The sequence below is a fragment of the Megalobrama amblycephala genome, linkage group LG1, assembly GCF_018812025.1.
Source record: "Megalobrama amblycephala isolate DHTTF-2021 linkage group LG1, ASM1881202v1, whole genome shotgun sequence".
NCBI classification, from domain to species: Eukaryota; Metazoa; Chordata; class Actinopteri; order Cypriniformes; family Xenocyprididae; genus Megalobrama; species Megalobrama amblycephala.
The window spans coordinates 7,541,938-7,555,710 of record NC_063044.1 but is presented as its reverse complement, the minus strand read 5'-3'; the positions used below and the strand labels follow the sequence as shown (position 1 = coordinate 7,555,710).

Here is a 13,773-nt window from a genome sequence, read left to right as displayed (position 1 = left end):
TGTGACTCACTTACACTTGACACAAATAAATAAAAAAATATTGCCAAAGGGGCAAGAAGCTGGGATGGTGAAATTATTTAACATACTTTAATACTGTAAAGAGACTGAAAGGTTTTAGTTTCACAGATTTTTGTTGCTGCTTGTTTCTTTATTGTGGGATTCAGCAACTAGAAAATGAGAGATGACCGTAATACAACAATAATAACAAATCATTTTTGGTCTCATAAATGGTTTGATGGTTCACATTGAAATTCATCATAGTTCCATAAAGTTTAATAAAGTCCAATATAATCAGTTTGCAAAGAAATATTTAATCTCCACAAAATTTACAGATCATTGTTACCTTAATTTTTATATATCCTAATGATACTGAAAACATATTTGACAAGTTGCTAACAATGACTGCTGTCCAATTAAAATGAAGAGACAATATTATTTGTCTGTTTTAACACATAGATTAAAACTAGACATAGTTAAAGACTTGTTTTATGTTTGTAAAGAGACATGGCCATTGTTTAACTGTATAGTCTATGTATAAAAGGCTCCTGGAGAAATTAAGTCTTTTATTGATGGACTCTTATTTTGATAGTTTGTAGAGCGTATTTCCCGATTCATCCAGTAGAAGGCATTATTGTTGAAGTTTGCCGCCTGCTGCGTCATTATATTATTATTGAGAGAACTGCAACTGCGCACTTAGTTTTTCCTGCCTGTTATTTGGATGTTTGTTGCCGTTTGGTGTTTCAAAGTGTTAGTTCATGACCATAAAGTAAGTTTTCTTCGATTTATATATGTTTTAAATGCGTTTGAAGCGTATTATTTAACTTTTTACATTTGCACGGGCATGCACGGACATGTAACGATTCACGTGTGCTCGTTCGACAGATAAACAAGATATGCTATGTAATTTCTGCTAAATACAGATGTAAATGTTACGGTTTACATAGTAATCATTCTATAATCGGTCATGTTTGAGACTTTGTAAAGATTTAACCAGTATTACTGCCTTTTTGATGGTTATTTGGGAAATTGCATTGTTTGTTAATGTAACTGGATTTATTAATATATATAATAATACCGAAGTAATTTCATGGGACAAGACCATTAGTTATATTGTCTTCCATTGCACATCCTTTACATATTTAAAACTGCAGCTGTTATTTAAAGATTATACTGGAAATGTTAGTATTATTGATTAAGGAATGTCTGATTTATTTGTAATGATGTACCTATTTCCACTTACACTGTTATATTTTGTTATTTGTAGACTAATATTCAATACACTTTGGAAAGAAGCTCCAGTCTCCTCATTCTTTGTGTCCTGACCGACACCCCAGGAGTGTATACTGCTGATAGTTAGAACTAGAGCCTAGTAGTCTCCTTTCCTCTCCAACAAACTGGTCCTTCGAGCCGGATGCAGTGTTCATTCCTGGTACCATGGAATCTGATGAGGAGATTGTTGGGGCAGCCAGACCAAAACGGCAAACACGTCCACCAGTCCGACTCCAAGACTTTGAAGTACAGTATGTAGGGGGCAGAGCTGTAACTGAACATGCTGTCCAACCCCCTTGGGAGGTACCTGCCCATGTGACACCTCTCCAGTCGTCATGGGACAATCCTGATTACCTCTATGATGATGCTGCTCCTCGCACAGGCCCTCAGTTGAGATCACCAAGCTTCAGTTATACAGAGCGCAGTGAAAACTTACCTCAGTCATTCTTGTCAGCCTAGCAGCCCAGATACCCTGAACCTGAATACTATAATGAACTCCAAGCCATTCGTAGAGAGAATGCACAGCTGCTGCAGTCACACCAAGCTTTCCGTGCTGACTTGATGGAGTTGAAAGCAGTTCGTTCTGAGTTCAAAGAACTTGTTAAAGTTGCTCAAACCCTGAGAACAGAGCTTAGTCCAAGTAAAAGCCATGACAGTCCTCCCATGCAACCAGTTCCCAAACTGCTATCCAGTCCTTCCTGCCACGTAGACCAGACAGAGCTGGCTACATCAGCTGATGATGAAGAGTGGCCTGAGCTTCCACCCTGGCCTGAGCCCGAGCTAGAACTGAGAAAGGGTATGGAGACTTTAAAGTTATCAAAACCCAGCACAGCTACCAACCAACGAGAGGTACCGAGGTACTCAAAGGTCTCTCAATCTCACCCTTCACCAGCATATCGGCCTTCTCAGTATTATTCTCAAAGTCCAGATGTGCTACCTCCCCCACCGACACCTGAAGACCTCAGAGAGTTGTTATCCTCGGCTGCACAACCCTCATTTTGGAAACCCTCACTGGCCCAAATTCCAGTTTCCTCTCCCCGACATGGAGCAATGCCAGCTCAGTCAAGTCATCGAGCACCTGCAGTTAAGGTAGAATCCAACATACCACAATTAACCCACACCTCAGGGTCAGAGTATGTGTATAGAGGGCCTACCCCTACTATCCCCAAGTTCAGCCGACCAGATCCAAGCGAGTTCGCCAGACTTCGAATTGCTTTGGAAAATCTGCTTCCTCCAGATAGTACTGAACTCTTTAAATATCAAATACTTGTGGACCATTTAAAGTTAGATGAAGCTAAACTGATTGCAGATGCCTTTCTGAACTCGTCTACACCATTTACTGACACCATGGTGTCCCTTCATGAGAAGTTTGGTCAGCCCCACCAACTAGCATTGAGGAAAATTGTGTGGCGTGGTGATACAGTTGCATTCCAGAAGTTTGCTCTTCAGGTACAGTCATTGGTGGGTTTGTTGAAGACTTTAGGACCTGAAGGTGACATTGAACTGAATTGTGGGTCACATGTTGCACGTCTTTTGAGCAAACTTCCTTCTGAACAGCGAGCTGAGTTCCGCCGTCACATGTTCCGGCAACCCGGAACTGTATCTACTCTGCGTGATCTCTCAAACTGGCTCCGCTATGAAGCCTGGTGCCATGACTTTGATGCAGAGATGGTTGCACGAGGAACTCAAGACCGACAGACTTCTAGATCTGTACAAGGTAGAAAAACTGTAGCCATTCTTCATGGGGTTGGAGAGACTCACAATGTAACTTCCCTGTCCCCTCAGAAGGGTACTACTCAACAGACTAAACCAGTTGAGGTGAAGCGGTTCTGTCCCTTCTGTGATAGTACAGAGCATTATTTGAGCCAATGCAAAGCCTTTGCTAAACTTACCACTGACCAGGCCAAAGACTGGATTCGAGATAATAATCGCTGTTGGCACTGTGCCAGGACACATCATGCTGCACAGTGTGACTTGAAAAAGCCCTGCAACCTATGTCAAGGTAAACATCTTCACCCTCTGCACAAAGTAAATGTCAGATCCTCCCAAGAGGGCGCAGTCAGTGCTGAGAAGAGTTGCCTTACCAGTTCCTCTCCAGACAGATTTTACCTGGACAAACCTGTTGGTGGGACCCGTGTCATGCTCAAGGTAGTACCTGTACATGTTCATTACAAAGATCGTACTTTGGAAACATTTGCGCTTCTGGATGATGGCTCTGAGAGAACCATCCTGCTCCCAACTGCTGCCAAAGCCCTGGGCATACAGTATCCTGTGGATCAACTGCAGAAGAAGTATAGACACTTACGAGGTCTTCCCATCCTACCTGTGAAAGATGCTCAACCTCTTCTTCTGATTGGGTCAGATCAACCACATCTTATTACACCAATCGAGCCTATCAGATTAGGTTCTCCAGGTGGACCTGCTGCTGTCAACACACGCTTGGGATGGACACTCCAGGGCCCTGCATCATTCATGGGGCGGCCTGCATCCTACCAACAATGTATGCTGACATCTGTCCTTCCCCCTCAAGATGAGCTCTTCAAGAATGTCCAAAGACTCTGGCAGATAGAAGCTGTTCCACACAGGGATGAGAAAGAGGTGACTCGTTCTAAGCAAGATCAGGAGGCTTTAAAATTACTCGAAACCAAGACCATCCGCACCGACGTGAACGGCATTCTTCGAATGGCAACGCCCTTACTACGACAGAAGGATATGCCTCAGTTACACGCCCCTAAGGAGTCAGTCATGCCTAACCTGCGCAGCACTGAGAAACGTTTGTTAAAGGATCCAGTGAAAGCAGAGACTTTTAGAGCAGAGATGGAGAAACTCATGCAAACAGGAGCTGTCCAGGAAGTAACTCAGGAGACAACAGACTCTGACGAATGTTGGTATATACCTCACCATATTGTCAGTCATAATGGGAAATCTCGTGTTGTTTTCAACTGTTCCCATCAATATCATGGGCAAAGTCTCAACCAGTATCTGTTGCCTGGCCCTACACTTGGCGCATCATTGCTAGGTGTACTCCTCAGATTTAGGGAACATCCAGTTGCAGTAAGTGGTGACATCAAGGCGATGTTCCATCAGGTCCGCCTCCTTCCTGAAGATCGTCCCTTACTGCGGTTTCTCTGGCGTGATCTGAAAGTGAATGAACCCCCTAAAGTCTTTGAATGGCAGGTGTTACCATTTGGTACTACATGTAGTCCATGCTGTGCCACTTATGCCCTGCAGCACCATGTGACCGAACACAGCATGACTAGTGAGTCCATCAGGTTCTCAGTGGAGAAATGTTTTTATGTAGACAACTGCCTTCAGAGTCTGAGCACCCCTGAGGCAGCCAAATACTTGGTTGATGGACTGCGAGAGATGCTTTCCAAAGCTGGATTTGAGATACGACAGTGGGCCAGTAATGTTCCCGGCATTCTGAGTCACTTACCAACGGAAGCTCAAGCTGAGAGTTTGGAACTTTGGTTAGCTCAAGACAAGTCAGATGTACCAGAGTCAACCTTAGGATTAAGCTGGAACTGGCAGATTGATACCTTAGCGTACAAGCACCGACCTGTTGTGTATGAGACTCCCACCCTCAGGAACATCTACAAGGTCCTAGCCACTCAATATGACCCTCTCGGACTTCTTTTGCCCTACACCACTCGAGCCAAGATCATAATTAGGCAGCTATGGAATAAGCAGCGGGGTTGGGATGATCCAAACTTACCACCTGAGCTCTTGCAGTCATGGCGCGTCTGGGAGAATGAACTTCAGTACCTACCAAGCATCACCCTCCCTAGGACTTATGTCCCTCCTGAAGTGGAGAAGGATGGCGTCATACATGAAGTCCACATATTTTCAGATGCTTCAGAACAGGCATATGGAGCAGTGGCATACATGAGGACCACTGACAAGAAAGGCCAAGTGTACTTGTCTTTCATGGTAGCTCGATCCCGAGTGGCCCCCAAACGTTCTCATTCCATTCCCCGATTGGAACTTTGTGGAGCTCTTGTGGCTGCTCAGTTAGCTAGATTGCTTCAGAAGGAACTGACCTTGCAGATTGAGACAACAGTGTTATGGACAGATTCTTCCACTGTCCTTACCTGGCTGAACTCTGAATCCTGCCACTACAAAGTTTTTGTTGGCAGTAGAGTCGCCGAAATCCAGGAGCTAACAGAGATGTGTTCTTGGCGCTATGTGGATTCTGCAAGCAATTCTGCAGATGACCTCACTAGAGGCAAACCTCTGAATGCCCTTACAGAGACAAACAGATGGTCTCAAGGACCTCCATTCTTACTCCAAGATTCGGCTACCTGGCCAGTAATGCCAAGAACAGACCAAACAGATGACCCCACAGAGCTACGGAAGTCTGCCTTCTGCGGAGCCACGACAGTAACACCCCAATCCATTATATCTGATTCTTGGAATCATGATACCTGGCAAGAACTCCTGGATGCTACTGTCAAGGAAATTCAGGTAAATCCTACTTCTGATTCCTTTCCTGCTGCAGATGATTATCGTCAAGCTGAGATCCTTACTCTCAAGCGAGTTCAGCAGGAGTCTTTTCCCATTGACTATCAACGTTTGGAGAAAGGGAAACCAGTGTCTTCTGATAGTCACCTTCTTACCTTAGCTCCTGAACTGGACAGATATAGTGGTTTAATCCGAGTGGGAGGTCGATTAAGGAGAGCTGAGTCCATAGAAGAATGCACCTTACACCCCATTGTATTGGACGCTCATCATCCAGTCACCCGGCTACTGATTAAGCATTATGATTGCAAGCTGCATCATCCAGGACCTGAGCGAGTCTTTGCCGAAATGCGGCGCTATTATTGGATCATCCGTGGCCGTGAAGCCATTCGTCGGCACCAGCATGGGTGTCCAGAGTGTCAGCGTTGGAGGGCACAACCAACTATTCCTAAGATGGCAGACTTGCCTTCGGCCCGTCTCCGTCTCCACAAACCTGCCTTTTACTCATGTGGTGTAGACTGCTTTGGCCCAATGCTGATTAAAATTGGGAGACGCACAGAAAAACGCTGGGGGATAATCTTCAAGTGTTTAACTACTAGAGCGGTGCACTTGGACCTCCTCAGCACCATGAATGCTGATTCCTTCTTAATGACCTTTAGGCGGTTTGTTGCACGGAGGGGGACACCAGCGGAACTGTGGTCAGACCGAGGAACAAACTTCAAAGGAGGTGAAAGAGAGCTGAGAGAAGCCTTTGCTGAAATGGCTCCTGACTTACAGAAACAGCTTGCTCATCAGAGAATCCAATTTCACTTCAATCCTCCAGCAGCCCCACATTTCGGAGGAGTGTGGGAGAGAGAAGTACGATCTGTAAAGTCAGCCCTTTATACTACCGTGGGAGCTCAGTCAGTTCCAGAAGAAGTCCTGCTGACAGTCCTCCTAGAGGTGGAAGCTATTCTTAACTCGAAGCCTTTAGGATACGTGTCTTCGGATGTTGCAGACATTGACCCAGTGACCCCAAACAGTTTGCTCATGGGGCGGACGGATGGTTCCTTACCACAGGTAATCTACCCGGAGTCTGAATTGTTGAGTCGCAGATGCTGGAGGCATTCGCAAGTCCTGGCGGATAACTTCTGGTCCAGGTTTATCCGAAACTACCTCCCAGGCCTCCAGACACGGCAAAAGTGGCAGTCCTCTCCCCCAGATGTAACAGAAAAAATGGTTGTTATGATTGTAGATCCACAGATGCCTAGGGCCCTCTGGCCTGTTGGACATGTCATCAAGACACACCACAGTTTGGATGGACATGTCAGATCTGCTGATGTAGGTATAAAGGGGCAAGTCTATACTCGACCAGTAGCACGGTTGGTGATCCTCCCAGCTCTGCCAGATAATGAAAACGGCCCTGCCAACTCGCCTTAACTTAAGTCGCCTTTTAGTAGAAGCAAAGTTGCATAGCACCTTTGGGGGCGGCTGTATAAAAGGCTCCTGGAGAAATTAAGTCTTTTATTGATGGACTCTTATTTTGATAGTTTGTAGAGCGTATTTCCCGATTCATCCAGTAGGAGGCATTATTGTTGAAGTTTGCCGCCTGCTGCGTCATTATATTATTATTGAGAGAACTGCAACTGCGCACTTAGTTTTTCCTGCCTGTTATTTGGATGTTTGTTGCAGTTTGGTGTTTCAAAGTGACCAAAGTTTCAAAGTTTCAAGTGACTCATGACCATAAAGTAAGTTTTCTTCGATTTATATATGTTTTAAATGCGTTTGAAGCGTATTATTTAACTTTTTACATTTGCACGGGCATGCACGGACATGTAACGATTCACGTGTGCTCGTTCGACAGATAAACAAGATATGCTATGTAATTTCTGCTAAATACAGATGTAAATGTTACGGTTTACATAGTAATCATTCTATAATCGGTCATGTTTGAGACTTTGTAAAGATTTAACCAGTATTACTGCCTTTTTGATGGTTATTTGGGAAATTGCATTGTTTGTTAATGTAACTGGATTTATTAATATATATAATAATACCGAAGTCATTTCATGGGACCAGACCATTAGTTATATTGTCTTCCATTGCACATCCTTTACATATTTAAAACTGCAGCTGTTATTTAAAGATTATACTGGAAATGTTAGTATTATTTATTAAGGAATGTCTGATTTATTTGTAATGATGTACCTATTTCCACTTACACTGTTATATTTTGTTATTTGTAGACTAATATTCAATACACTTTGGAAAGAAGCTCCAGTCTCCTCATTCTTTGTGTCCTGACCGACACCCCAGGAGTGTATACTGCTGATAGTTAGAACTAGAGCCTAGTAGTCTCCTTTCCTCTCCAACAGTCTACATGAGCGGGTGGTGCTTAGACCCTGATAATCACCGTTTGTGGTTATATTTAAACCTTAATTTCACAAGGAGACTATATACAACAAATTAACAATTTGTATTTTTGAACAAAAAATAATGGCAATAGATAGACTTAACAATATATAAATTTATAACACTTATAAATATTACTGGATTATACATTTCCAAAAAACAAAGTAGCAAAAAATGACTTTTTACTATTTTCATTACTGAACAATAAAACTGTAAGTTATTCCTGTCCTAAGGACATTCAGCCTTCAGTAACCTTGGTCTTGTTCCTCCATGCACAGTATTATTTTGGCACATTTGTGTGCTACACGAACCAACATGGTGTGGTTTATTTTCAGGCTGCATCACAAGTCAGATTATGAAATGATATAATTTAGAATATTTCATCCAGTTCCTTCTGTTTGAAGATTGGAATACATCATGTCGGTAAACGATATCCTACAGTGTTTGCAGCTTGTAAGATATATAATAAACCTAATGCAATATAAATAACATTCTGTCAAATAGTTTATCCACTCAAGATAGCAACGTGTGATATCATGGTTGGCTAGATAGGCTATCACAACCATAATAAACAGTGGCTACGTTTACATGGACAGCAGTAATCTAATTACTGACCTTATTCTGAATAAGACAATATTATGATTAAGGTGTTTACATGAGTTGCTTTTAGAATATTCCATTCATGTTCCCATTTTACATGTTATAGAACTTAGATCGATTAATGGCAAACGTCTTTACGTCCCCACAGCACGCTGTCCGACGTTCTCTACAGAATTTCACGTATCATCACCACACAGTTCGTGCCATATACAGTTTTGGGAGTTTTCATTTTTAATCTTACGAAAGCTTCAAGTGCAGTTAATTATTTGACATGCAATACGTGCAAATATATATACGGAGCCCGCACATGACATGCAAGAATAAATAAATAAATTGTGTGCATGATTTACTAATTCGTTCCCTCGATTTATACATAGAGGGAACAAATTAGTAAATCGTTTGCACGATTTAGCCCAGGCTACTATTTATTTTCTCTCTCATGTGTGGGGCTCTGTAAATAGACAACGGTGGATACAAATTCTCCAGCAACAGGCCTCCTGTACTTTAATTCGGCAACTTTTATTCATGCCACCGCGACAAACTCAGAGGTACTGGATGAGAGATGAGGTGAGAGGAATTTGATTTGTGGCTTCTTGCTTGACGCTTGCTCTCTTGTTTGCCGTCAAACGGTTGACCACTGCCGTGTGTGTATTATGTGTCCTGTGGCAAAATGTGGCAAAAACTCCCACATGACGTTAATAGTGTGATTAAGGTGTGTACATGTCTACAATGCACTCCAATAATGCGACTAAAATAGGAATACTCCACCTGTCTTAATTCGATTTGTGTTTTGAACATTTGCATGCTTTGAACAACAGTTTTCTAGGTCATTCTCCACACAATGACACCCTAGGAGGACAATAGTTGTGTCTTTGTACGCACTGCTACAATGTTGTTGTTACAGTTTTTCTGAATTGCTAAAACACATTTCAGGAAATTTACTCTTCATTTCTCAAAACAGTAAACACAACCCCACAAAAAAAGCTACACTGTCAATACCTTTGCCTTGACTTGCTAAATCAAACTATATTATCTTCAGATAACACACAAAGCCAGCCAAAAACACTACACTCTACACACTACAATCATCTACGAACAGCACTGTGGCAGCAGTGGAGTCATTCAGGTTCCTGGGCACCACCATCTCCCAGGACCTGAAGTGGGACAACCACATCGAGTCCATTGTGAAAAAGGCCCAGCAGAGGTTGTACTTCCTTCGCCAGCTGAGGATGTTCAACCTGCCACAGGAGCTGCTGAAACAGTTCTACTCTGCCATCATCGAATCCATCCTCTGCACTTCAATTACCGTCTGGTTCAGCTCAGCTACCAAATCTGACCTCAGAAGACTACAGAGGGTAGTCCGGTCTGCTGAGCGAATCATTGGCACAACCCTCCCCACTCTCCAAGAACTGTACTTATCCAGAGTGAGAAAAAGGGCAAAGAAGATCACTCTGGACCCCTCACATCCAGCACACTCCCTCTTTGAACTGTTGCCATCCGGTCGACGCTACAGAGCCCTGAGCACCAGAACGACCAGACACAGGAACAGTTTCTTCCCTCAAGCAATCCATCTCATGAACACTTGACAAACACGGAACACACAACACTATTACACATTATTTACTTAAAACACTTATTTATATCTCAATTTGCACACATAATTGTACATACATTGTCTATAATATATATTGTCTTTTGCTTTTTTTGCACTTTGTCTATCTTGTAAATTTGTATATTATTATTTTATTCTTTTTATTATGTGTCTTGTCTTGTCGCTGTTACTCTGTTGCACTGTGGAGCTTCTGTCACTAAAACAAATTCCTAGTATGTGTAAACAACATACCTGGCAATAAAGCTCTTTCTGATTCTGATTCTGATTCACTCTGGGCATGGTCAGGCCACAGGACCTCATCTACATCACAGGCAGTCCTCTCCCTAAACAACAAAGGAAATAATCCTTTAGCATGCCGAATCCAACCTATGTTGTGACATGCTGCATCCATTGACTGGAGGAGATTTTCCTGGGTATAAGAAACGGCATTCACCTTCCACCGCCACACTGAGAAAAATTCTTCTATGGGATTAAGGGAGGGAGAGTATGATGGGAGGCACGCATTTATAAAATGTGGGTTATTGGTAAACCATTCACAAATTCTTGGACCGTGGTGAAAATTCACATTGCCCCAAATTACAACATACACAGAATGCTCTGCCTGCTCATGACCTCTCTGCTCACGTCTGAGAAGAGCACCCCATAGAGCAAGATGGTCACTGTTGGATGGTCCTTAAGTCACATGGCAGAGGAGAACCCCATAGTTGATGATGGCAGCACATATGGTCACGTTGCCAGGCTTCATGTCTCTGTATACATGCGCTGCTTTACATACAATACAGCAAAGATGTACTGTAATTCAGTAGTGCTGTAAATTCACCGTAAATGTTCACTTACTTGCACATACTGATATCGTAGCTCTTTTACTCTTTCTGAATTTCTCTCAAGTGGCAATCTATAGGCTTGTTTCAAACTTGTCAGGTTGCGCTGCAGGACACGGTCAGTTGTGGAAAGACTCACACTGTTGATTCCTTCAAAATTCACATTGTCTTCAACAACTCGCTGTTGTATTTCACGCAGTCGAATTGCATTATTTGAAGGACCATATTAACAATGAGAGTGTCCTGTTGTTGTGGGAATATACCTTTCCTTTCCACCTTCATGTGGCTTTCAATTCTACAAAAATATCATTTTGTTAGAAGTGTCAGAGTGCAATACTGTATTCACCTTTATTTATATAGCGCTTTTTACAATGCAGATTGTGTCAAAGCAGCTTTACAGTGATAACTGGTATATAATTTTGGCTGCACAGCAGCTCTCAAAGAAAATGGTGTCAGTATCCATCTGAAGTAAATTCAGTATTGATTCATTCCGATGTAAGAATCAATAGTTATTAATTTAGTTAATTTATCTATATAAACACTGGAGTAAACGATGTCATCATCCAGCTCAGTTCAGTTCGCATACAAGGGTGTCGATGCAGGCAGATAAAAACACTGTTGAATAGCAAATGTCATGTTTTGAATTGACATGTTTCCTCAAATATGTACTGTGCAATACAAAGTATAGTACTGCAAGGAAGAATTTTTCCTGGCCCACTGTCTAGAGTTTTGGTAGAGTGATTTACTGAGACATTCTACTGAATATTGTACTGTAAGTGTCAGGGACCAAAAATTTACCTGTTTTCTTTTCTGAATGTCCTGACTATGGAGGCCACTGAGAACCTGCTTAAATTAGGTTGAACACGTAGTCCTGCTTCCCTCATACTCTTCCCAGAACATGGTCTATGATTGTTGCTCTAATTTAATTTGTAATGATGGCTCTTGCTCTTCATCTTCCTCCTCCTCTTCTTCCTCCTCCTCTTTGTCCTCTTCTTCCTCCTCCTCTTTGTCCTCCCCTTCCTCTTCCTCTTCCTCCTCCTCCTCTGCCCTCCATTGAGGAAATCACACATGCCATTTGTATTTGACCTGCCTGTTTACTGAATAGGTTCAACACATTGCTGATTGGACGATGACAACAGTGTGTTAGCTGTGTTTAACTTTTGGGCCCTGTGTGTGTGTGTCATTCTGGGTCAAAGTGCACCACACTGCTAAATGTGTTTTGTGAATGAGAATGTGTTTACAGTTTTGAAAGTGGGTGATTAAGATTTGCAAATTGTGTCTAATCACATGAACAGTTTAAAGTTTTGCCAACTGTGTGATTCATTCAATAAAGTTGTTTTAACAGTTGAAGTTTTTGTTTAGAAAATAGGATTTAGTGTTTTAGCAATTGAGAAAAACTGTAATATCCAGCAATATTACTGATTCAACTGCACTGACACTATCGGATGAGAACAAACCCTGAACTGAATTGAGCTGAATAATGACAACATTGTCTTCTGCTTTATAGCTGCCCATTTCATTTCAGCTGAGTGCATTCCACAATGACTATTGCTGGGAAACTTTCATGCTCTGAAGTACAGGAAGTTCCTCAGAATTACTTTTGGGGAAAAAGCTTCTTCCCCTTGGGCTGGCCTTAGCACCTTGTACTTTCACAAAGTGCACTGACACTGCTCTGGGTCTGTTGAGACTCCAGTGCAGACACATTTTAAATTACTTCCACAGTTGCCTTGCAATCTGCTCAATCAGACGTGTGTGTGTGTGTGTGTGTGTGTGTGTACCTACTTAACAAAATTTTGGTGACAAATTTGTATCCAGTGAACAAAACCTGACAAAATCTCCAAAAAACTCCCTTTAGGGATGTCCTCATTTGTAAAATAAAGTAATGAAAGGCTTTTTAAAAATGTAAAGAAACTTTTCTGTGATGGGTAGGTTCAGGGTTCGGATTAGTGTAAAGGCTGATTTATACTTCTGCGTCGCGTGTTCGCCGTAGCTAGTGTAGGCTGTGTGTAGCACGCGTAGCCTACGGCATAGCCTGACGTGCACCTCTCCAAAAATGTAACAACGCATCAATTCTACGCGGGCTGCAAGAAAAAACTGGCGTGGAGCGAGCGGAGAAGAGCGAGCGTTTTCAACTTCCATAAGAATGAAAAAACTCTGCTCTGCTCTGTTTCAAGGGACACGCGCCATCAAGCAGCAACAAAAGTTGTTGCCTATTTGCTTCTCTGACAATGTACACGACAAGCTGCTTCTTCGGCTTTTGACTTGAAACTTAACATGACCGCGGACACCTACTAGCGGTCTGCATGTTGCACGTCGACGCGAACAATGACACGTATAAATGAAAACCGAAGTATAGCCTATGGCGCAGAGGCTCCGGTGTAACAGTGTTTATTTATTTTTTAAAAATGAGGAATTCAAATGTTTTAAATACAAAGATGAGTAGTAAAACTCCATTTTGGGAAAAAGGTAAAAACATGAGTGCATAGAAAGACAGCAGTCCCAATACTACAACTCAACAGTCTAGAACAACCTATAGAAAACAAGCCATCTTACCACTCCATCTAAACCAGATTTATTATCTCATTAAAACAATTTCATAAATGTTGTTCCATGAGGAAAAAA

At 42.3% G+C, this 13,773-nt stretch overlaps 1 protein-coding gene across 5 annotated transcripts in view; it reads left to right on the top strand.

Moving 5' to 3' along the window:
• The window catches only part of gprc5ba (G protein-coupled receptor, class C, group 5, member Ba), a 58,512-nt gene that overhangs the window by 40,372 nt on the left and 4,367 nt on the right, over nucleotides 1-13,773 (top strand). The window lies entirely within an intron of this gene.